Consider the following 22,503-nt stretch of genomic DNA (forward strand, 5'->3'; position numbering starts at 1 on the left):
AGCACGTATTTAACCAGGGTAAGACACACACAATTTAAACCAAAAACCTTTCCTAGCAATGATGATCACACACTAGTCTGATGAGAAAACAAGACAAAACACTCACAGGCTGCTGTCCTTCTATGTTGCTCGTTTTCTTACCTCAGTTAAGGTCTTCCCCAGCCCAGCTACAAACAGACCCACCCTTCAGACCCTTCTATTACATCTCAACCTGCTGAACCTGATGATGCGACACCAAGCTGTTCTGAGAGTGCATACAGTAAGGCAAAGAAGAGAGAGCTTCATGCCTGGGATGCAGTCAAGGATGAGATGCTTAAGGTGACGTTTGAATGTTCAGCACCGATCACTACCCAGTGTGCTGTCTGCCGAGAACATGCTGATTATAGGTGCATTGAGTGCAGCTCCACTGCAGTGTTTTGTGAGGTTTGCCTGAAGAGGATTCACAGAAATTTACTGCATCTTCCTGAAAAGTGGAATGTAAGAACAGTAGCATACAGTCTTACATTGCTATTGCTATACTTGCATACAGACAGCAAACTCACAGTAATGTCAACAGATTCATTAGATACTTCAAATTGTTTTAGCACTATGCAGTATCAACTGTTAGTGTCACAAGTTTGTTGTTTTAAGAACATTAGAGCTATCCATCTTTCTTACAGAATGTTTACTATGAGCCATCCTCCCTGGGGTTATTCTCATATTTACCTGAAGCCCATGGCACCCATGCTGTGTACACAAAGGACATGAAGATCATTGTCAGCACAGGTTTGTCATTTTACCTGATACAAAATCTTAATATATTTAATTTTATTGACAGGTTAAGGAATTCAATCCTATTACATGTGGAGTAATGATTTCCTTTAAGGAATTAATCAAATTTGTGATGCAATAAAAAAAAAAAAAGTCATGATAGTTATAGTTTATATACTATCATGATAGGTAAAAATGTATAGCCTGAATCCACCGTAAGTCGCTTTGGATAAAAGCGTCTGCTAAATTCATACATTTAATTTAATTTATACTGATATGGTAGTCTATAGTAGTACTAGGTTATGTTTTTATGTTATTTTCCTCTTTATATTTGGCAGGACGGCTCTGCACCGTTACAGTCACCATGTGTGCGTGTGAACCAGAAACCTGTACTCTGCTGAGATATGGGCTCTGACCAGCAACAGCCAAAAGCCCCAGACAGACATCCTTCTCCATCCCTCTGCTAGAGCTTTCTGTTTCTCTGTCACTGGAGTGTCAGGTTTCTGTTGAGGGTTTTTAGCAACACCCCATATCCCATTTTAGGCATCACCACTTCCGACAAAGAAGTTTGGTTGATATTTGCACACAATTAAATGATGGAACCATATGCCCAGCATGTCCAAAGGTTGGTTATAATTCTAGCGTGGTTCTTGTTTGATTAAATTAATGGCATAGAAATAAAATCTGAATTAATATCAAACTTAAAAGTTAATTTGTGTATGTAGTATTGTAATAGAATAGTAATAGTATAAATGTATAAACCTGGTGCGGGTACAAAACCAGTGTTACTGTAAGTGTTTGTTTTCCAGGCGGATGGAGATATGATTGTCACATTGGATGCTAACTTTGGCCTTGTGAGGAATCAAAGCTCTGGTACAAGTGCGGTTGATCCATTACACGGAACCAGCATGCTTAGAGGAATACCTGCTATCACATCTTGACAGCTCAAAGCCTCGAGGTTAATCATTGTTGCAGAATTTCATTCGAGTCCATGAAATATTAATTAAACTTGTGAAAAAAGATCCCTATTCCTCTCATAAATCTATGTTTTCCTTAAATCTTTAGGACTGCAGTAAGCTGCTCTCATTCAAGGTATTATAATATAATATAATATAATTACTTTACTGCATTACTTGTGCAGACATGTTGTTTTACCAGGTCTGATCTATTTTAAAGGCACTGTATTTAAGCATACATATCCCCACTAGTCTGTCTGTATGAGTACAAAATTAAAAAATAAACTCTCTATAAGTGTAACTGTACAAGCAGAGTAAAATATTTATATAAAAAATATTGCACTACTGTTATTTTGCATAGAATACATTGTTCAACAATATTTTTGCACACTCATCCAACTGTATTTATTACCACTGTTCTCACGTTCCTGCTGTTCATAACATATATATAATCCTTCATTGCTCTGTTCATAATGTACATACAATCCCTACATTGCATTCATATTTATATTCTGTATATACTCTGATCAATATTGTATATAGCAACTCCACTGTACATTCTGTATATCATAGCTTTACTTAATCTGCACTTTTATGTATATAAAACACTGTATTCTTGCACTTCTGGTTAGATGCTAACTGCATTTCATTAGCTCTGTACTGTACTCTGCATAATGACAATAAAGTTGAATCTAATCTAATCTAAAAAAAAAATGTGTTTACCATAATGTAATGTGTTATTTACTGTGATGTACAAATGTGGTCAATGTGTGGGAGGTGTTTTGTTTTTTGTGAGCTCACCATCAAAATCCCCTTTGACTGAGTTGAAATGAAAATAAATTATTGGATCTTGAATCCTCTGAAGCAACTTTAAGTTGTAAAAACATAAAATAAAAGGGAGAGGTGTATTGAATCTACGAGTTACAGCCATGTTTTAGCCATGGTGCTCTGCACTTATTCACAGCACATTTAAAGTCAATGAAAAGTAATTTACTTAATAAATAACATACAATGAATTTACAGTCATAATCCGTATGTGACAGTGTGCCACATTCAGTATGTTCCTACATAACTGTTATTGGCTTGAAATTCTCCAGATCCAAGCCTATGTAATTTAACACATTTTTTCTCTTTTTTCCCATTGGCTGTTTTCGTTTTATTTTCACTTTCTTCTTTCATTGAATGTATATTACATTTAGTTTGTTCGTTGCCATGGTGGTTACGCTGCTATCGCTGAAACCACGTGGCTTGTATAACGTACTTCCGCCCAAAAGTATTTTATTCACAAGACACTTTTTTTAAAATGATGAATTCAACATTTGTCCACGAAAAAACAACAACAAACAGATAACTCAACAATAAGATATGTTAATATAACTTTTGCACATTTCTCCTTCGATTCAGAGAAATACATTTTTGGTAGCAGAAGGTTACAAGTGCATTGTGTTGTGGGCGGGGTTTGCGCGTTCTACATTTCGGCTAAAAAGTCTTAAATAAACAAATATATTTAGATTTTCTTAACGTAAATCATCTAGATGCAGTGTAATTAATAGATTGGTTGTACTAGATATTTGATATATTCAGTAGATATATCTTTTTACAACCCTATTTCCAACCCTAATTTGCAAACCAGATACTACAACTGCAGTGCTTGATTTGTATCAAGCTGCACTGAGTAGCTATAGGGAATTGTAGTTTTAAAAAAATTCGTGTATTTCTTAGAATTGGATATTGCAAATAGTGAGTTGAGAGTACAGTGTGGAGTTTAGGCGGATTGTAAACATATCTATGTAATCAGATTTTAAATGTCTACATTTTAAATGGGTTCAAATTACTTTTAACCAGATTTGACAATATCCCAAGCTGTTGACTATATTCACATCTTAAATGAGGACAAGAGCTCTCTATAACAGTTAGTCCCATGTGTGTAGCCCTTTTTATTGCTTTATTATAAGCCTTCAAATATGCACCAAGGTGATGTTTCAAAGGTCAGTATTTCAAAACAGGAGCCATGTAGAATCTTCATACTTACATATGTTACTCTCCAGGTCAAGACCTTTCTAACAATGTATGTGGTTTAGCTCTACGACAAAGTTTTAATTTTCTCATTTCACATGCACAAGCCATCTCGGGTGTAGTTTCAGAGAGCTATTTGAAGGCTCAATAGCCATAGCCTATATAAAAAGAAGCTATTTGCTTGTTTGTTTGTTTCTGACTTTGTAAACAGATTTATGAACCCACGACATGACAAATACCCTGTCCGCACACACACACACACACAGACACAGAGAGACTCATTTTGCATTTCTGTTTGGTTCACATGTGGCAAATCTAATTATGGGATGGTTCCCCCAAAAATGAAAATTCTGTCATCATTTACTAACCCTCATGTCATTCCAAACGTGTATGAGTTGCTTTCTTATGTTGAACATAAAAAAAGATAATTTGAAGATTGCTGGTAAAAGTTAAAGTTTTTACAAGGTTTCTGAGCAGAAGATCATTAAATGTTTTCTCTGTCCATGTTACCAAAACTCATGTGTCATTTAAAAAGCATGTTTGAAAGCTTGTCAATTAATTTCTTTGCATTCATCTAGATGCAATGTAATTAATAGTTTGGCTATACTAGATATTTTATATGTTCAGTAAATATATAATTTTACAACCCTAATTTGCAAACCAGATAAACTAATCAGATTTAAAATGTATAATTAATTATATATATATATATAAATATAATTGACCGACAGCACTTTGAATGAAATGTAGTCTACCCACGGCAGACAACTGCAAACAAAAGTGGAACACACCAGTCCTCCCTCACATAAACTGACAATAAACTTTATTTATCTGAATCCAAAGAGAAACAATTGATATCCTTAACACAGATAAAATGATACCCTTCACATTTTCTCTTAAATGTTTATCATTAAAATAAAAGCGTAACAGTAATTGTGAAGAAAATACTTCAGAGTGGAAGTAAGCAATGCCATAGAAACCATTTAAATTTAAAATAAATAAATTGTAGTGTTCAGCTGTATACCAAAGTTTCTACAAGTACCACTAACCATCTTTTCAATATATTTTTTGCCAAGCATCTCCTACTGACAGCAAAACTGTGAAAAATATAAAGTTATGTGAAGCATCTAATCATAACATGAAATCATACTCTGACCCACTGTTGTGAATATTATGGTGAGGTCCTTGCTAAAACCCAGCCCTACTGAACCAATGATGAAACAGGTGTATATATATATATATATATATATATATATATATATATATATATATATATATATATATATATATAAACATGTAGACTCAATTCAGTACAATATAACTTTATTGGTCCCCACATAAGTCCTGTATAAAGGAGAACACATTGATGGTGCCAACAAACAACAATCATAAATAAAAATGGGGTGAATGAAAATAACAAAAAGATCACAATTTTCTTCTTACGTGTGAAGTGTGGTCATTACAATGAATTTGCAGCATATGTATGTATTGTGTGTGTGTGTTTGTATGGATGGGTTGGGGGCCGTCAACACAGTAAAAACAACTCAAACAAGGAACAAGATACATCTTCAGGGTGTTAGCATGGTGTCTTCACATTGGCAGTGAACGCACATGTTCTTTTTAAAGCCACGTCCTGTGTGTGACCATGATTGGCACACTGTGCACTGAGACCATGAGCGCCACTTCTTTCTTGCATTCTTCTTCTTATCATCAAAATGGACGCGGCAGACACAGCACAAATTGCCTCCATCTACCAAAGAAAAAACACAAATATTTTGAAAGTCAAGCCAGTTAGTTTAAATCATACTCATCACTATATTTAAAGCAACATCTCAAAGGCAGCTTGTTCATTTTTAACTGTTGCCAAAGGAATATGTGGGTATTGTACATCAATTCATCTCAGATCTTTAGGAAAACTCTGGGTTTTTCGTTTCAGAAATGGATGTAAATCAAACCTGAAACAGAGGGGTAACTACATTTTAATTTAACAAACCTCATGACCACTTTTTTCTTCAGCTGCTTCAAGTTTGATATGGTGGTATGAGTCTTTGACAATTTCTTCAATGTGAGAATATTTGATGTTGATAGCCTTGTAAACAAAAATCAGCTGGAATATTTTTTTGTAACAAACTCATTTGAAATTATAATAAAAGAGATAAACAATCCGGTTGTCTAACACAATTTCTTGCTCACACCACAATTGCTGTTGATCATCCTTCCATCTAATACTTTAAGAATACCACTAATGCTTAGCAAATGAACCCCTAACTTCAGCTTCTTTAAGTGCATTTTAATTCGGGCATCCCTCACCTCAGGGTTTAGTGTCCTGTGACTGCCCATGTGCCCTCAGTGCTGCTGCCGCTTGAATGTATTTCTGCTTTGCATCTTCCCCCAATGTGGCGCACCTGCCCTTAATATCATTCATTGTGCCTGAGGAAAAACTTAACGCATTAGAGTCAGCATCTCCTTTTTAAAGTAAATTCATACAACGACAATCAGTACTTGGGTTGTGAAAACCATTTATCTGTAACAACTCTGTAAAAACAAGATAACATGTAAAGTAGATGACCTGATGATTCTTTTCAATACACTCAGCATTCTTAAACTGATGAATGCAATTTGTGTGAGTGAATTACTTCCCAAATACTATCATGAAAAATCTGTTTCATGACGCTTCATGACCCTCATAAACCTTATGTCAACAAGGCCACCATGTATGAAAAGAAACAATTTAGTATAAAAAAATAAAACTTTTAAACTTTTTAAGTCTTTAAATTTTGTTTCTCACCTTTGTTTTTGAATATGTCCCTATAAAAAAGATTGTAATCCGACAGCTCTCTAATGTGAACTTTGGCCTTTGATGGCCGGGGCTCAGACGAAGCATTAGTCATTTGTGATCTTTTGTAATTACCTATCCAGTTCTGAAAAACAAAAAAATAGCAAAAGGGTATTACACCAATTAAACCGAATGTTAACAAAACACTTCATTTATACAAGCAGTGCAGCAGAATGATTTATTTATTTGACATGATGTTTGTTAGTGTGGCACAAAAGTAAACCTTATTTCTACGACACTGGTGTCCAAACCAGTAGAGCTGATGCAGCTCTTGGTATTAATTCTGAAACAACTCATGTCATTCCAGCCTTAAAAAATGATTTCAGGGTTTCCTTTTGATTCCCATTAATGGGAGTTCTCTCTTGTTGAATAACAACAAAGAAAGAAATAGATAGTCAGTAATAAATCAGTAATAAAAAAAAAGACAGTGTTGCAGATCATACCATCGTTCTCAGACACTCTTGCCTAATGCTTCTAGATCAGCAACTGTAAGGCTAACCTCTCTGGGCCATCTTCAACCTAAAACATAAACAGAGAGAAACTTGCACAAGACAGATTTGTGAACAATAAATTCTAAACAGCCCAAAACCAAATTTTGGATAGTTCAACAAAGACATAGAGCATGGAAGTAATAAAACAAACTTGCCACAGAAGTCCTTGCAACCAGCTGGAGATGTATGCTGTAAAGGGAGACAAAAAAGTTAGTTAAAGAGACATTAATGTAACACAGGCAGGCAGACAGACAGACCTTTGGGTTTTATTTTTCAAGTTCAAGTTCAAGTTCAAGATAGATAGATAGATATATACATACACAGCTAGCAAGCTTTAGAGAGAGTGAGAGAGAAAGAGAGAGACAGACAGATAGACACAGACAGACAGCTAAATATATTTTATATATATATATGGGTCAGTGACATATGTACCATAAAAAAGTGTTTTTTTCAAAAATTTCAAATAACAGGCATAAAAATGGTTGACTTTTGTTCTACTAACTCTCATCTTTATAGAAACATATGTTGTTTCAAAATTTTCAATTGGAATCAGAATTTATGTGACAATTTGTTGTATTAGTGCTTACAATAATCATATGGTGTGACATGAAAATAATTGTATATAAACTGAAAATGGATTATACCTTTCTTAAGTTACTCACTTTATCAAAGTCATTTATCATAACTAAACTGTGATCCATTATAGTTTTGTGAAAATTAATTAAATTTGTGTATTATTTTCTAAAACATTGCTCAATGTGAGACCTATGCCGTCGGTCTTTCAACATATTTTTTATTTATTGTGACAAACCTTGCTAGAAAATTATAAAAATATTTGTGACTCTTGCTGATACTATTTTCTATGTATTCCATGAACATTTTCAGGTTTTATCATTAATAAAGGTATGTTATTTTCACAATTTGGAATGTCACACCAAATGATATAGTGTCACACCATATGATAATGTCGCCATGTGTCAATGCAAACCATGTATTATCCTACTTATTGGTGAGTACTGATCACTCATATGGCAGGAAATATTTAACCACTCTTAAATGCTGCAAGGCAATATTCAAATTTTATTTATTTATTTGATATTTAACAATAAAACAAACATTGTTTTAATATTGTATGAACCATATGAACATATGTTTGTGTATCAAATTTCATTTCAATTCAAAACTGGTCTGCAATATGTATTAAAATAAGTAAAACAACCAATTTTTTTATATCATATGAACAGTGAACATACAACGTAGCTGAGTGGATCCACAAATAAATCAGTTCATCTAGACTCCATTGTACATAAGCCAGTCATAAGCCAGTCAAATTTGGAGAGAGTAGCAAACCTCTCCCTGTATCTCTTTGTCCTCTCTGCACTTGTCATCATTATCTGCCTCAAGTTGACAAAAGAAAAGGAAATGTATGGTTTGAGATGAAGACAACATTGTTTAGACTTAAACAGCATTCTAAGGTTTCTTTGAAGGGATCTGCTATGTCTGTCTGATGAACTAGAAATCTGTATCACCAAATAAAACTAAACTAAACACAATCGATGGTGGATAATTAAAGCTTTTATGTGATGATTGACCCAAATAAATGTTTAAAAGGACAAAACATACATTGTACTTTGTTATTTATTGTTATATATGCAGGGAATTACAATTCAGATCATATGGTGTGACAATCAAATCATATGGCGTGACAGGCAGACATGTCACACCATATGATGTTTTCTGCACTTAGCACAACCTTGAGTCTTGTAGCTACACATTAGCATACTAACAACATGCTAGCTATAACAAAGCAGCATAGATTTACATATAATTATGACAAAATAATAACATTTCTTTTGCATTTTTATAAAAAAATGTGTCACACCAAAAGACATCTGGAAGTGGGACTTTTGTCAGAGTGCCAACAAGATCTGATTTATTGTAAAAATAAAAATGATGACTCACCTCAGGTTGAACAGTAGAAATACACTGCTAGTTCTGTACAACATTGCTGAAGAAGGTCCTCTCCTTCCCAAGGGTGTCAAAACAGTTGCCCGTTCAAATATCCCAAAATAGTGTCACACCATATGAATTTGATTTGTGTGACAAAATCTTTTTGATTAGAACTGACTCAAAACATTATGCTTGGACTTTGAAAAGAGTAGGCTCACAAATAGACATCTGTATTATTTTTCTGTATTTTTTTGAGAATTTTTGCATTTTTTTGTTTTTGTTTTATTCAAGTTCTCACTTTGAGAAACAAGTGCCGGACAGTCACAGCATATGAGTTTTGTTATGTTTGGTTGAAAATTCTGAAAAAATTAGTTATGAACTGTTTTAATGTTGAATATGTTCACATAAAGCATAATGTTCTGCAAAATATTGAGAAGGTTTTTGGCAAATATATTTTGCATTCATACATGTTTGACACTGAAGACAGCAAAACTGCCATGTCACGTCACCCACCCATATATATATATATATATATATATATATATATATATATATATATATATATATATATATTAGATAAATTATATAAATATATACACAGCTAGCTAGCTAGTATAGAGAGAAAGAGACAGACAGACAGACAGACAGACAGATAGATAGATCCAAACCCACAGAACTTTATTTTACACTCTAGTCAAGATCCCAAGGTTTCCAAACAGCCGTAAAATACATCTTGTGTTTAATATTTCCCTCAAGTCAATATGGGTTACATTAGTCCAATGATCCGGCTTCAGTGAGGCCTTATCGAGCATACACAATAGAGTGTAAAAAGTAATTTTGACAGTTTAACTAGAAACTTAATTCCCCCATTAGCTTCAGGCGTAAATACACACTCATATTAGCAACATTAATGCTCACATAATAAAGCATGCAACGTTAACGTAACGACAGGCTAATAACGTAATATTGTCTAGCGATAACGTTTGCAGATACATCGCAATACGGTTATCTCATGTCAACAATCATGACACGCAATACGAGTGTATGTATTGTTTTCCATTACAGTTTAAATGCTCATTTTTATAATTTTAATAGTCTTACCTGAAAATATTAAGCAGGAAATATCGCAACGTTCCCGCATTCGTCCAGTAGACTTCCGATTACCGGTGAGCAGGAATTCTGGGATTGGATCTGGAGTCTTCTCTTGTATATTTGTGGGTGATCAACCATTTGGATGGATGATCACGGCCTTCTGAGCCTACTAGTAGGCACAGGAGGCCCCTCCTGGCCCATAGCTATGGGCTGATAACTGCTGATAACGCCCCATTCAATCGAGTGATAACGTTCGAATCGGGTGCCATTACTGATTTATTATCAGAGTTGTGCTGCTGAACTGTGATACTTCTTTCAGGATTATTTGATGAATGAAATGTTAAAAAGAAGAGCATTTATTTAAAATAGAAGTCTTTTCTAACAATAAACACTAGAGTTCAAAAGTTTATAACTCTTTTAGAATGTATTAAATTGATAAGAAGTGAATCAAAGATTAATATTGTAAGAAGAGATTTATATTTTGAATAAACGCTGTTCTTTAAAAAAAAAATTATACATCGAAGAATCCTGAAAAAGGTATCGCAGATTCCAAAATAATATTTGGCATCACAACTATTATTAATTCTAATAATAAATCATCATATTTTAATGATTTCTGAAGATCGTGAGGACCAAACACAGCAGAACGGTAGGAAACTTCACTCCTCTTATTATTTCTCTTTTACTATAGCGATTTATTTTTAGATACGTGATTTGAGTCTTTCATAGAGTTGTTTTATAAACGCAGTAACTTTGAAATCAGCTCTGAAAGTTCCTGTCAAATGTTTAAAAACTAATTATGATTTAATAACGTGTTGAATGAATTTGGTAAGAAAAGTATTGTACATTTTTTTACATAGAAGTTATTAATATAGGCTGAAATATAGTGTTTTGTTTATAGTATAAAGGTGATCTTATGGTGCATTGCTCCTTAAATGTTAGGCTGTTAATATAATATAGAGGAAGATCAATCTTAACTAGAATTAAAAGTTAGTGAACTAACTTTGATGTTGGCTTGGCCATCTTGGCCATGGAGCAAAAGAGCCAAAGTACTTGTGTGCCCAACATTGAGTTGCCCCGCTGCAAAATTAATACACATAATAATGCCATAAAAAAATATACCTGCAACAGTCTTTTTCCATGCTCCCTTGCTGTTTTCTTTTTTTAATAAAAAGCCTGGGCTATGATAACAGCTATGACAGGGTTGTCTAGCTGGATGTGAAATAAGGCATGCCTATTTTTCTCGTGTATGTATTTCACAGTCCTGCCACCGTCGCGTTGTGGGCAACGACACACAAGATTACTGAAACAATGCATTTTAAATCAAGGAGATCATAAGGGGTCCAAGCACAATGGTTTGTATAGATGATGCAGTTACACACTGTTTAAAATTGTTTAATTTGTACTGTATGTTCATTCTATTTATTTGTTTGTGCTATTTACATAATGTTTACTTTTTTTAAGTTTGTTTTTGTTAATGTAAAATAGCACTGCATAGTCTTCACTGTAAGATAAAATACACAATCAAACCAAAATGTATTCAGACACCTTCAACATTTCTCACATAATCACAGTTTATTTGCTGTATTTTAGACACTGGTAATAATATACGACAATAACTCAGAACAAATTCATCTTGATAATTTCGGATAACTTTGATAAAAAGATATGTAATGGAATCAACCAAAACTTCAGACTGTCAGTATGACAATATTTACACAACTATCAATACTTTGTTGAACAGTTACCAAGCAAGAAATGCTTAATTTGGTTCAGTCTGTGGTGTGAAAAGGTTGCATTAACAATTAAAGAAAGAAACACTTAAGCAAAACATGGGCAGGTCCTTAATTATTATTTTTTTAAATCAATTTCACTGGTAGCCTACAGTATGAAGAATTAGTGGGTATAATATTTCACAGATCACTATTTTGCCATACTCACTTACATAAATGAACTAGTGGCCTGCACCCACTAGTAAAACAATTCTATCTGATTTTTGGATTGACTTTGGATAAATTCTTGTACTACAAGGTAAATCAGTCAAGAGCAGTGAGTGATTTACTTTCATTTTCATACATTAAAGACTCTGACAGCAGAGCTAGTAAATTAGGCGCGGTCCCTTTAAGAAACAAACGCATCCATTATGATGATACACATCCGATTTTTTTTTGCAAATCTTTACTTTCACTTAAGACATAACCACATACTTATTCGAACACACTTTCCAACACGGGTATTTCGACATATTTTGTATGTATTTGTTGTCGGTACAAAAGCAAGAAGACTTTGAGACGCGTCTCTGCTTGCTCCCTGAACACCAGAACACCGCACTGCTGAATTGAGCTCTTTCGCTTTTCGCTCTTTTTTCTGTTTATTTAAACTGCGATTTGAATTTGTTCGTTCAGGTCCAGGAGGAAGTGAACGTCCTGAACTACAGCTCGGTTCATTGTTGCTGTCCCTGTCCGCGATACGCGCGGCTCTCTCTCGTGCACATGCAAGTCACCAGCTCTGCTCAGTTCAGTTTCCCGCAGCGCGGGGCTGAAGCCAACTTGATGTGTTGAATGCTCGGAGCACGTTATAAAACGTATTCTTAAAATACACATTTCTGTTTTAAGAAATGGTCATATTAAATCATAGCATAACACATAAGTAGGTACAAAAATAATCAGTGATGCATGCGACCCTTTTGGTCTCAGTGTAAATCCCTGCTTTACCATGTTATGCAACGCTGAGAAATCGCTGCGACGTTCAGAGAAATCTCACAAGCACATATAAACACTAATTTTCATGTGTAGGCTATAATATATTCTTCTAATTGTTTTGTACCGTTTCGCTGCAGTGTTTTAATGTGAAAGGCTGTAAATTCTCTGTGGACTTCAAGTGTTCAGAGAAATACATCGCCAGCTCGCGAGCAGTTGGCTGCCGCGAATATATCATGTTATTACTTTAAACAGTTCAGAAACATCTCAATTTAGCTCTTGGTCTGTTCTAACGTGTGGATTGCGTGCAATCGCGTTTTTAAAAGGTCTTAAATAAGAATGAATTCGCTTGTTGTCGGCTCCGTGTAGACAGCCTGAGCTGAGCAGCAGCGATTCTTCTCTCGTCTGACTGCTCTCCTCCCCCTAAATCTCATTGCAACTGTAGGGGCGCAATTTTTCTTTTCTTTTTTTACATTTAAAAATTAATTTAAAAAAAACTCTAAGTCTGATCACTCTGAAAAGATATAGCACACACCACCCCTCTATCCCGCAGGTGTCTGCCGAGTTTGGGGCTTGTGGCTTTAAAGCCCTAGGAGGAGTAGCGTTCAGAATTTTTTTCTCAGAAGAATAATAATAAAAAAAATAAAAATAAAAATAAAAACTAGAATTAAAAGTTAGTGAACTAACTTTGATGTTGGCTTGGCCATCTTGGCCATGGAGCAAAAGAGCCAAAGTACTTGTGTGCCCAACATTGAGTTGCCCCGCTGCAAAATTAATACACATAATAATTCCATAAAAAAATACACCTGCAACAGTCTTTTTCCATGCTCCCTTGCTGTTTTCTTTTTTTAATAAAAAGCCTGGGCTATGATAACAGCTATGACAGGGTTGTCTAGCTGGATGTGAAATAAGTCATGCCTATTTTTCTCATGTATGTATTTCACAGTCCTGCCACCGTCGCATTGTGGGCAACGACACACAAGATAACTGAAACAATGCATTTTAAATCAAGGAGATCATAAGGGGTCCAAGCACAATGGTTTGTATAGATGATGCAGTTACACACTGTTTAAAATTGTTTAATTTGTACTGTATGTTCATTCTATTTATTTATTTGTGCTATTTACATAATGTTTACTTTTTTTAAGTTTGTTTTTGTTAATGTAAAATAGCACTGCATAGTCTTCACTGTAAGATAAAATACACAATCAAACCAAAATGTATTCAGACACCTTCAACATTTCTCACATTATCACAGTTTATTTGCTGTAGTTTAGAAAGTGGTAATAATATATGACAATAACTCAGAACAAATTCATCTTGATAATTTCGGGTAACTTTGATAAAAAGATATGTAATGGAATCAACCAAAACTTCAGACTGTCAGTATGACAATATTTACACAACTATCAATACTTTGTTGAACAGTTACCAAGCAAGAAATGCTTAATTTGGTTCAGTCTGTGGTGTGAAAAGGTTGCATTAACAATTAAAGAAAGAAACACTTAAGCAAAACATGGGCAGGTCCTTAATTATTATTTTTTTAAAATCAATTTCACTGGTAGCCTACAGTATGAAGAATTAGTGGGTATAATATTTCACAGATCACTATTTTGCCATACTCACTTACATAAATGAACTAGTGGCCTGCACCCACTAGTAAAACAATTCTATCTGATTTTTGGATTGACTTTGGATAAATTATTGTACTACAAGGTAATTCAGTCAAGAGCAGTGAGTGATTTACTTTCATTTTCATACATTAAAGACTCTGACAGCAGAGCTAGTAAATTAGGCGCGGTCCCTTTAAGAGACAAACGCATCCATTATGATGATACACATCCGATTTTTTTTTTGCAAATCTTTACTTTCACTTAAGACATAACCACATACTTATTCGAACACACTTTCCAACACGGGTATTTCGACATATTTTGTATGTATTTGTTGTCGGTACAAAAGCAAGAAGACTTTGAGACGCGTCTCTGCTTGCTCCCTGAACACCAGAACACCGCGCTGCTGAATTGAGCTCTTTTGCTTTTCGCTCTTTTTTCTGTTTATTTAAACTGCGATTTGAATTTGTTCGTTCAGGAGGAAGTGAACGTCCTGAACGACAGCTCTGTTCAGTGTTGCTGTCCCTGTCCGCGATACGCGCGGCTCTCTCTCGTGCACACGCGCCATCAGCTGCTCTGCTCAGTTCAGTTTCCCGCAGCGCGGGGCTGAAGCGCGAGCTCACTGTGACGTTCCGCCTGATGATTCAGTTAGAAACCAGCTAAGACCAGCGTGACAGTGGCCAAAACTACTTTAAAACCATTTAATATATTATTCAAATTGTTTTGTGCCGTTTCGCTGCAGTGTTTTTAATGTGAAAGGCTGTAAATGTGTACTTCAAGTGTTCAGAGAAATACATCGCCAGCTCGCTGTGATGTTCAGCCTGATGATTCAGTTAGAAACCAGCTAAGACCAGCGTGACAGTGGCCAAAACTACTTTAAAACCATTTAATATATTATTCTAATTGTTTTGTGCCGTTTCGCTGCAGTGTTTTAATGTGAAAGGCTGTAAATTCTCTGTGGACTTCAAGTGTTCAGAGAAATACATTGCCAGCTCGCGAGCAGTTGGCTGCCGCGAATATATAATGTTATTACTTTAAACAGTTCAGAAACATCTGAATTTAGCTCTTGGTGTGTTCTAAGGTGTGGATTGCGTGCAATCGCGTTTTTAAAAGGTCATAAATAAGAATGAATTCGCTCGTTGTGAGCTCCTTACGCGCGGCTCTCTCTCGTGCACACGCGCCATCAGCTGCTCTGCTCAGTTCAGTTTCCCGCAGCGCGGGGCTGAAGCGCGAGCTCACTGTGACGTTCCGCCTGATGATTCAGTTAGAAACCAGCTAAGACCAGCGTGACAGTGGCCAAAACTACTTTAAAACCATTTAATATATTATTCAAATTGTTTTGTGCCGTTTCGCTGCAGTGTTTTAATGTGAAAGGCTGTAAATGTGTACTTCAAGTGTTCAGAGAAATACATCGCCAGCTCGCTGTGATGTTCAGCCTGATGATTCAGTTAGAAACCAGCTAAGACCAGCGTGACAGTGGCCAAAACTACTTTAAAACCATTTAATATATATTATTCTAATTGTTTTGTGCCGTTTCGCTGCAGTGTTTTAATGTGAAAGGCTGTAAATTCTCTGTGGACTTCAAGTGTTCAGAGAAATACATTGCCAGCTCGCGAGCAGTTGGCTGCCGCGAATATATAATGTTATTACTTTAAACAGTTCAGAAACATCTGAATTTAGCTCTTGGTGTGTTCTAAGGTGTGGATTGCGTGCAATAGCGTTTTTAAAATGTCTTAAATAGGAATGAATTCGCTTGTTGTCGGCTCCGTGTAGACAGCCTGAGCTGAGCAGCAGCGATTCTTCTCTCGTCTGACTGCTCCCCTCCCCTAAATCTCATTGCAACTGTAGGGGCGCAATTTTTCTCAGACAATTTTTACATTTAAAAATTAATAAAAAAAAAACTTTAAGTCTGATCACTCTGAAAAGATATAGCACACACCACCCCTCTATCCCGCAGGTGTCTGCCGAGTTTGGGGCTTGTGGCTTTAAAGCCCTAGGAGGAGTAGCGTTCAGAATTTTTTTTTCTCAGAAGAATAATAATAAAAATAAAAATAAGTTTAAATAGCATAACAGTATGTTGGCTTGTTGCCAAGCCAACATAACTAGAATTAAAAGTTAGTGAACTAACTTTGATGTTGGCTTGGCCATCTTGGCCATGGAGCAAAAGAGCCAAAGTACTTGTGTGCCCAACATTGAGTTGCCCCGCTGCAAAATTAATACAAATAATAATGCCATAAAAAAATACACCTGCAACAGTCTTTTTCCATGCTCCCTTGCTTTTTTATTTTTTTAATAAAAAGCCTGGGCTATGATAACAGCTATGACAGGGTTGTCTAGCTGGATGTGAAATAAGTCATGCCTATTTTTCTCGTGTATGTATTTCACAGTCCTGCCACCGTCGCGTTGTGGGCAACGACACACAAGATTACTGAAACAATGCATTTTAAATCAAGGAGATCATAAGGGGTCCAAGCACAATGGTTTGTATAGATGATGCAGTTACACACTGTTTAAAATTGTTTAATTTGTACTGTATGTTCATTCTATTTATTTATTTGTGCTATTTACATAATGTTTACTTTTTTTAAGTTTGTTTTTGTTAATGTAAAATAGCACTGCATAGTCTTCACTGTAAGATAAAATACACAATCAAACCAAAATGTATTCAGACACCTTCAACATTTCTCACATAATCACAGTTTATTTGCTGTAGTTTAGAAAGTGGTAATAATATATGACAATAACTCAGAACAAATTCATCTTGATAATTTCGGATAACTTTGATAAAAAGATATGTAATGGAATCAACCAAAACTTCAGACTGTCAGTATGACAATATTTACACAACTATCAATACTTTGTTGAACAGTTACCAAGCAAGAAATGCTTCATTTGGTTCAGTCTGTGGTGTGAAAAGGTTGCATTAACAATTAAAGAAAGAAACACTTAAGCAAAACATGGGCAGGTCCTTAATTATTATTTTTTTAAATAAATTTCACTGGTAGCCTATTGTATGAAGAATTAGTGGGTATAATATTTCACAGATCACTATTTTGCCATACTCACTTACATAAATGAACTAGTGGCCTGCACCCACTAGTAAAACAATTCTATCTGATTTTTGGATTGACTTTGGATAAATTCTTGTACTACAAGGTAATTCAGTCAAGAGCAGTGAGTGATTTACTTTCATTTTCATACATTAAAGACTCTGACAGCAGAGCTAGTAAATTAGGCGCGGTCCCTTTAAGAGACAAACGCATCCATTATGATGATACACATCCGATTTTTTTTTTGCAAATCTTTACTTTCACTTAAGACATAACCACATATTTATTCGAACACACTTTCCAACACGGGTATTTCGACATATTTTGTATGTATTTGTTGTCGGTACAAAAGCAAGAAGACTTTGAGACGTGTCTCTGCTTGCTCCCTGAACACCAGAACACCGCGCTGCTGAATTGAGCTCTTTTGCTTTTCGCTCTTTTTTCTGTTTATTTAAACTGCGATTTGAATTTGTTCGTTCAGGTCCAGGAGGAAGTGAACGTCCTGAACGGCAGCTCTGTTCAGTGTTGCTGTCCCTGTCCGCGATACGCGCGGCTCTCTCTCGTGCACACGCGCCATCAGCTGCTCAGTTGTTTCCCGCAGCGCGGGGCTGAAGCGCGAGCTCACTGTGACGTTCCGCCTGATGATTCAGTTAGAAACCAGCTAAGACCAGCGTGACAGTGGCCAAACCTACTTTAAAACCATTTAATATATTATTCAAATTGTTTTGTGCCGTTTCGCTGCAGTGTTTTAATGTGAAAGGCTGTAAATGTGTACTTCAAGTGTTCAGAGAAATACATGGCGAGCTCGCTGTGATGTTCAGCCTGATGATTCAGTTAGAAACCAGCTAAGACCAGCGTGACAGTGGCCAAAACTACTTTAAAACCATTTAATATATTATTCTAATTGTTTTGTGCCGTTTCGCTGCAGTGTTTTAATGTGAAAGGCTGTAAATTCTCTGTGGACTTCAAGTGTTCAGAGAAATACATCGCCAGCTCGCGAGCAGTTGGCTGCCGCGAATATATAATGTTATTACTTTAAACAGTTCAGAAACATCTGAATTTAGCTCTTGGTGTGTTCTAAGGTGTGGATTGCGTGCAATCGCGTTTTTAAAAGGTCATAAATAAGAATGAATTCGCTCCTTGTGAGCTCCGTGTAGACAGCCTGGGCTGAGCAGCAGTATTTTTAACCAGTTTAAAAGTGAAACGAAACCCGACTCCGCCCCTAAATGTCATTGCAACTGTAGGGGCGCAATTTTTCTTTTTTTTTTTTTACATTTAAAAATTAATAACAAAAAAACTTTAAGTCTGATCACTCTGAAAAGATATAGCACACACCACCCCTCTATCCCGCAGGTGTCTGCCGAGTTTGGGGCTTGTGGCTTTAAAGCCCTAGGAGGAGTAGCGTTCAGAATTTTTTTTCTCAGAAGAATAATAATAAAAACTAGAATTAAAAGTTAGTGAACTAACTTTGATGTTGGCTTGGCCATCTTGGCCATGGAGCAAAAGAGCCAAAGTACTTGTGTGCCCAACATTGAGTTGCCCCGCTGCAAAATTAATACACATAATAATTCCATAAAAAAATACACCTGCAACAGTCTTTTTCCATGCTCCCTTGCTGTTTTCTTTTTTTAATAAAAAGCCTGGGCTATGATAACAGCTATGACAGGGTTGTCTAGCTGGATGTGAAATAAGTCATGCCTATTTTTCTCATGTATGTATTTCACAGTCCTGCCACCGTCGCATTGTGGGCAACGACACACAAGATAACTGAAACAATGCATTTTAAATCAAGGAGATCATAAGGGGTCCAAGCACAATGGTTTGTATAGATGATGCAGTTACACACTGTTTAAAATTGTTTAATTTGTACTGTATGTTCATTCTATTTATTTATTTGTGCTATTTACATAATGTTTACTTTTTTTAAGTTTGTTTTTGTTAATGTAAAATAGCACTGCATAGTCTTCACTGTAAGATAAAATACACAATCAAACCAAAATGTATTCAGACACCTTCAACATTTCTCACATTATCACAGTTTATTTGCTGTAGTTTAGAAAGTGGTAATAATATATGACAATAACTCAGAACAAATTCATCTTGATAATTTCGGGTAACTTTGATAAAAAGATATGTAATGGAATCAACCAAAACTTCAGACTGTCAGTATGACAATATTTACACAACTATCAATACTTTGTTGAACAGTTACCAAGCAAGAAATGCTTAATTTGGTTCAGTCTGTGGTGTGAAAAGGTTGCATTAACAATTAAAGAAAGAAACACTTAAGCAAAACATGGGCAGGTCCTTAATTATTATTTTTTTTAAATCAATTTCACTGGTAGCCTACAGTATGAAGAATTAGTGGGTATAATATTTCACAGATCACTATTTTGCCATACTCACTTACATAAATGAACTAGTGGCCTGCACCCACTAGTAAAACAATTCTATCTGATTTTTGGATTGACTTTGGATAAATTATTGTACTACAAGGTAATTCAGTCAAGAGCAGTGAGTGATTTACTTTCATTTTCATACATTAAAGACTCTGACAGCAGAGCTAGTAAATTAGGCGCGGTCCCTTTAAGAGACAAACGCATCCATTATGATGATACACATCCGATTTTTTTTTTGCAAATCTTTACTTTCACTTAAGACATAACCACATACTTATTCGAACACACTTTCCAACACGGGTATTTCGACATATTTTGTATGTATTTGTTGTCGGTACAAAAGCAAGAAGACTTTGAGACGCGTCTCTGCTTGCTCCCTGAACACCAGAACACCGCGCTGCTGAATTGAGCTCTTTTGCTTTTCGCTCTTTTTTCTGTTTATTTAAACTGCGATTTGAATTTGTTCGTTCAGGAGGAAGTGAACGTCCTGAACGACAGCTCTGTTCAGTGTTGCTGTCCCTGTCCGCGATACGCGCGGCTCTCTCTCGTGCACACGCGCCATCAGCTGCTCTGCTCAGTTCAGTTTCCCGCAGCGCGGGGCTGAAGCGCGAGCTCACTGTGACGTTCCGCCTGATGATTCAGTTAGAAACCAGCTAAGACCAGCGTGACAGTGGCCAAAACTACTTTAAAACCATTTAATATATTATTCAAATTGTTTTGTGCCGTTTCGCTGCAGTGTTTTAATGTGAAAGGCTGTAAATGTGTACTTCAAGTGTTCAGAGAAATACATCGCCAGCTCGCTGTGATGTTCAGCCTGATGATTCAGTTAGAAACCAGCTAAGACCAGCGTGACAGTGGCCAAAACTACTTTAAAACCATTTAATATATTATTCTAATTGTTTTGTGCCGTTTCGCTGCAGTGTTTTAATGTGAAAGGCTGTAAATTCTCTGTGGACTTCAAGTGTTCAGAGAAATACATTGCCAGCTCGCGAGCAGTTGGCTGCCGCGAATATATAATGTTATTACTTTAAACAGTTCAGAAACATCTGAATTTAGCTCTTGGTGTGTTCTAAGGTGTGGATTGCGTGCAATCGCGTTTTTAAAAAGGTCATAAATAAGAATGAATTCGCTCGTTGTGAGCTCCTTACGCGCGGCTCTCTCTCGTGCACACGCGCCATCAGCTGCTCTGCTCAGTTCAGTTTCCCGCAGCGCGGGGCTGAAGCGCGAGCTCACTGTGACGTTCCGCCTGATGATTCAGTTAGAAACCAGCTAAGACCAGCGTGACAGTGGCCAAAACTACTTTAAAACCATTTAATATATTATTCAAATTGTTTTTGTGCCGTTTCGCTGCAGTGTTTTAATGTGAAAGGCTGTAAATGTGTACTTCAAGTGTTCAGAGAAATACATCGCCAGCTCGCTGTGATGTTCAGCCTGATGATTCAGTTAGAAACCAGCTAAGACCAGCGTGACAGTGGCCAAAACTACTTTAAAACCATTTAATATATATTATTCTAATTGTTTTGTGCCGTTTCGCTGCAGTGTTTTAATGTGAAAGGCTGTAAATTCTCTGTGGACTTCAAGTGTTCAGAGAAATACATTGCCAGCTCGCGAGCAGTTGGCTGCCGCGAATATATAATGTTATTACTTTAAACAGTTCAGAAACATCTGAATTTAGCTCTTGGTGTGTTCTAAGGTGTGGATTGCGTGCAATAGCGTTTTTAAAATGTCTTAAATAGGAATGAATTCGCTTGTTGTCGGCTCCGTGTAGACAGCCTGAGCTGAGCAGCAGCGATTCTTCTCTCGTCTGACTGCTCCCCTCCCCTAAATCTCATTGCAACTGTAGGGGCGCAATTTTTCTCAGACAATTTTTACATTTAAAAATTAATAAAAAAAAAACTTTAAGTCTGATCACTCTGAAAAGATATAGCACACACCACCCCTCTATCCCGCAGGTGTCTGCCGAGTTTGGGGCTTGTGGCTTTAAAGCCCTAGGAGGAGTAGCGTTCAGAATTTTTTTTCTCAGAAGAATAATAATAAAATAAAAACTAGAATTAAAAGTTAGTGAACTAACTTTGATGTTGGCTTGGCCATCTTGGCCATGGAGCAAAAGAGCCAAAGTACTTGTGTGCCCAACATTGAGTTGCCCCGCTGCAAAATTAATACAAATAATAATGCCATAAAAAAATACACCTGCAACAGTCTTTTTCCATGCTCCCTTGCTGTTTTCTTTTTTAATAAAAAGCCTGGGCTATGATAACAGCTATGACAGGGTTGTCTAGCTGGATGTGAAATAAGTCATGCCTATTTTTCTCGTGTATGTATTTCACAGTCCTGCCACCGTCGCGTTGTGGGCAACGACACACAAGATTACTGAAACAATGCATTTTAAATCAAGGAGATCATAAGGGGTCCAAGCACAATGGTTTGTATAGATGATGCAGTTACACACTGTTTAAAATTGTTTAATTTGTACTGTATGTTCATTCTATTTATTTATTTGTGCTATTTACATAATGTTTACTTTTTTTAAGTTTGTTTTTGTTAATGTAAAATAGCACTGCATAGTCTTCACTGTAAGATAAAATACACAATCAAACCAAAATGTATTCAGACACCTTCAACATTTCTCACATAATCACAGTTTATTTGCT

The 22,503-nt window shown here is 36.0% G+C and overlaps 2 long non-coding RNA genes across 2 annotated transcripts; one reads left to right on the top strand and one right to left on the bottom strand.

Annotated features, from left to right (window-relative positions):
* The first annotated feature begins 137 nt into the window (after positions 1-137).
* Positions 138-1,650, top strand: LOC113060351 (uncharacterized). The gene is made up of 4 exons (XR_003278234.1): positions 138-477; positions 660-765; positions 1,089-1,375; positions 1,560-1,650. It is a non-coding gene; the product is annotated as an uncharacterized LOC113060351 (long non-coding RNA).
* Positions 1,651-5,028: 3,378 nt separating this feature from the next.
* Positions 5,029-10,165, bottom strand: LOC113060806 (uncharacterized). Its single transcript, XR_003278296.1, has 5 exons — positions 10,101-10,165; positions 7,002-7,238; positions 6,511-6,643; positions 6,033-6,152; positions 5,029-5,472 (listed from the first exon to the last, which is right to left on the bottom strand). It is a non-coding gene; the product is annotated as an uncharacterized LOC113060806 (long non-coding RNA).
* Positions 10,166-22,503: the final 12,338 nt, after the last annotated feature.

The sequence above is a fragment of the Carassius auratus genome, chromosome 42, assembly GCF_003368295.1.
Source record: "Carassius auratus strain Wakin chromosome 42, ASM336829v1, whole genome shotgun sequence".
NCBI classification, from domain to species: domain Eukaryota; kingdom Metazoa; phylum Chordata; class Actinopteri; order Cypriniformes; family Cyprinidae; genus Carassius; species Carassius auratus.